Below are 4144 nucleotides of genomic sequence, written 5' to 3' on the forward strand. Positions count from 1 at the left end.
AACTCCATTACTGAAGCAAGCAAGCCTCATGTTAGTTTCAAGCTGCCTGGCTGCTGGCCGCCATCTTGGCTTACAGTTAATTTGCATATCTTGCTGATTAGCCAATGAAAAGGGTAGTGGTCATACGCCAATTACCATGTTTCTCTTTTATTAGTGTAGATTGAGAATAAGCAATGTATGATTGTCCAACTAGTATTTGACATGAAGGCAAATAAAGGATAGGATTTTCCTAACCCTTTTCAATGTTTAAAAATCATTGTAAATGCTAGTAAGTCAGAAACATCCCCAGAACCTCTGTGCTGCCTCTCTATGGTCATCACCATCATCTATCTTTCATGAGTTCTTGCTTTTCTTTTATTTCTTAACTAGAGGCCTGGTGCACGAATTTGTGCACAGATGGGGTCCTCAGCTGGCTGGCAATAAAGGCCAATTGGGGCTGGCTAGGCAGCCGTGGGCAAACTATGGCCCATTTGAAATGAATAAAACTATTGAAAAAAAAGACCGTACCCTTTTATGTAATGATGTTTACTTTGAATTTATATTAGTTCACACGAACACTTCATCCACACTTTTGTTCTGGCCCTCCGGTCCAGTTTAAGAACCCACTGTGGCCCTCAAATCAAAAAGTTTGCCCAATCCTGGGCTAGAGGGAGGGACTGTGGGAAGCTGGCTGTGGGAGCACACTGACCACTAGGGGGAAGCTCCTGTGTTGAGTGCCTGTGCCCTGGTGGTCAGTGCATCATAGCGACCAGTCAACCAGTCATTCAGTTGTTCAGTGGTTTAGTCGCTTAGGCATATATATCTATATCTATATCTATATATAAGCCTAAGTGACCCTTGACCATTCAACCATCCGACCAGTAGCTATGACATGCAATGACCACCAGGAGGCAGATGCTCCAAATGGTAGCTATGACGCACACTGATAACCAGGGGGCAGATGCTCAATGCAGGAGCTGACCCCTGGTGGTCAGTCCACTCCCACAGCCAACTTCTTTCCCCCTGGCTGGCCAACCTCCCGCGGACCCTCCCCCGGCTGGCAGGCTCCGATTGGCCCTGATCAGGGCTGGGAGAGATGGTCCTGATTGCCAGCTGCATGCAGCAAGGAAGAGCCCTCTGGGACCCTCCTCCTCCTCCCTCTCCTCACCTCCTCCTCCGCTTCCTCCTCCCAGCCATGGTCACTTCTTCTCCAGCTGCTCCAGCAGTGAGTTGCCTTCTGAGTTGGGGTCTTATTGGTCCTGACGATGCAGGTGGGGCGATGCCGGCTGAGCAGCAGGATGAGCTGCTGCCATTCTTGCTTCAGCTCCTCCATCTGGGTTTTCAGCTCCACATTCATGAGCTCCAGCCACTAAGATTCCCGCTGCAGACACTCCTCCACTCCTTCTTCTTCTTCCGGCATCGGGCTGCCACCACTTTTTTCTTTTCCCAACACCTTTTCCTCCGCTCTCTTCCTCACCTAGCTCACTTTTCACAGGTTGAGGCTTCTTGCCCCGTTTCACCTCCAGGAAGTGCAAAGGCGTGATCATGGCCCCAGTGTTGTGGATGTCAGTGTGTTTCAGCTCCTCTGCAGCCAGGGCCGAGCTGGGGCATCTGGTCAGGGGGCCGAGCCCTGGCAGAGAGCCCGCAGTCATGGAAGGGTCGGGATCTGCCCAGGCATCATAGCAGGAGGAATGGAAGTCCAGCCCTGCAGAAGCCACAGGGGGAGGCAGTGACCCCGGGGCCTGGGCCAGGCTGCAGGCGCCTTGCCTGCTCAGGAGCCGTCTTGGCACCAGCCCCGCCCTGCAGCATCCACTGCAGCCAGCACCTCCGTCCCGCTACGGAGCATCCCCCTGGCAGGCTGTGGCAGGAGGCCTAAGTCTCTCTCTTTGAGGTGATCGATTGTGGGGCTCTGCCTGCCTGCTGGATCGTCCCTAACCACTCACCTGCCTCCTGATCGCCCCTAACCACTCTCCTGCCTGCCTGATACCCCTAACCACTCGCCTGCCCCTAACTGTTTGCTGGGGGACCGGGCCAGCTTGGGTGAGGGGCGTGGTGGTTCTGGTCTCTGGTCATTCTGGTTTTCTGCCATTTCAGTCACTGGGCTTTTATTATATAGGATTCCTTGCTTTCTAGCTTTTTTTCTTTTATTAGGAGGTAGAATCTATTCCCCACCCCATGAATCTGCCCTGGAACCCTACTCAGGTGCTATGAGAGCAAGTGGGATAATTTACTAGCTAACGGGGGAGATCCCAGGTACAAAGAGGATCCATTCCACCTGAGACCATCCTAGAATAACTAGGCCCCAGCCAACCTGGAAGTTTAGCTAGAATCAGAATTTCCTCAACTGTCTAAACTTGAGCCCAGCCCCATGTCTGTGTGTTTGCTGTTTTAAGCCACCATCTTCTACTGGTTTGTAGCACATCAGCTGACTGCCTTTGGACTTGAATTACAATTCTTCTGTAGGTCTCCAACCTACCTATTCTTCAAATTATGGACTTGCCAGCCTGCCTTTCATTTCTCTAGCTTTCCAAGTGTCTCCCTACCTCATCCACTGGACCTATGACTTTAGAATTAACTGTATCAGAAACACAGTGTTGCTCTTGGTAAATATTGATCAGTTTTCTTTTCTTCCCAAAACTGAAAATACAAAGGAGAAGTTTGCAGCATTAGATCTTGACTATAAGATTCATTCCAGTTCATTTTCCAGGCTCTTTTTTCATCAATTTATTTTCCCCTTTTTAATTACATTTATTGGAGTGACATTGGTTAATATGATCACATAGGTTTCAGGTGTGTTTTCTATGTTACAAGATATGTCTATTGCACTGTTTGCCCACCACCCAAAGTCAAGTCTTCTCCCACCCCTATATACCAGGCCCCCTTCACCTCACACGCCCTTCCTCTGGCAATGACCACACTGCTCTTTGTGTGCATGACTTTTAGTGAGATCATATGATTCTTAGCTTTGTCTGACTTATTTCACTTAGCATAATATTTTCAAGGTCCATCCATGTTGTTGCAAATGGCAGTATTTCATCCTTTCTTATGGCTGAGTATATTCCATTGTGTATAGGTACCACATCTTCTTTTTCCAGTCTTTGATTGCAGGGCACTTTTATTGTTTTCATGTTTTGGCCACCATGGATAATGCTGCAATGAATATAGGGGTGCATATATCTTTGCAAATACATATTTTTTAGTTTTTCTGGTTTGTTACTGTTGTTTTGTATATAGCCAGGAGAGGTATTATTGGGTCATGTGGTATTTTTTTTTCCAAGCTCTTTGCCAAGAATTTTGACCATAAAAATAAATGTTCAATCACCTCAGAGAGGTTGTAGTCTAAAGTAGAATGATTTTTTTCTTTAACTTTGGATAATCTTCATTATAAAATATGCATTCTATAACTTCTCATGTTGAAATACTTTGTACAGTCAACTATGAGAAAGGAACAATGGGATACATCTGTACTCTCTATTACACCTTCTGTTCTCCCACACGCACCTATGGGCAAAGGGTTTACCCTAATCAGAAAACACTTTTCCTTCTTGCAGCAAATGGATCTTGTATTCACTGTGTATGTGTTTGAGTGTATGCATGGCATCATCTCCCCATTTTTTTATGATAACAGCCATTATAGAAGAATGCAGTAAACTGCAACAGTAAGTGAAAAAATCAAGCAAAAAGAATAGACTTTCTCTCTCCTGTAGGAGGATGAAGAGAAAAAGTGGAATGTTGTAAAATCCCTATTCCCTGGGGGATTTTAGAGAATTCGGGCAGCAGACCCTGGGCCCTGTGACTTGCTCAGCCAGTATTGGGCACCACAGGTGTCTGCGGAGCGGGCAATGGTGGTAGCATGGATGGGCAGTCTTCTATTTTCCTACTGGCCTGTCTTTGAAGAAGCCTCACCAACTCTTCCATGAGATGTGTTTACAGGTTAGCAATAGGTGGCTAGAACCCCGGATAAGTGGAGAGAGAATTAGTTACAAAAAGGAAAATAGATAATATGAGATATGGTCATCAACTCTTAATGCACATATAATTTGGGTTCCACAAGGAGATAAAAAAGAGAATGGGGCCGAAGCAGTAGTTGAGTAGATAATGACCGAGAAATTGCCATAAATGTTGAAATCTTCATGTGTAACATTCAGAAAGCTTTATAAAGCAA

General features: G+C 46.4%; 1 pseudogene; it reads right to left on the reverse strand.

Moving 5' to 3' along the window:
* Positions 1-1178: 1178 nt before the first annotated feature.
* Positions 1179-1736, reverse strand: LOC102770272 (annotated as a pseudogene).
* Between the last annotated feature and the right edge of the window lie 2408 nt (positions 1737-4144).

The sequence above is a fragment of the Myotis davidii genome, unplaced genomic scaffold, assembly GCF_000327345.1.
Source record: "Myotis davidii unplaced genomic scaffold, ASM32734v1 scaffold296, whole genome shotgun sequence".
Taxonomy (NCBI): domain Eukaryota; kingdom Metazoa; phylum Chordata; class Mammalia; order Chiroptera; family Vespertilionidae; genus Myotis; species Myotis davidii.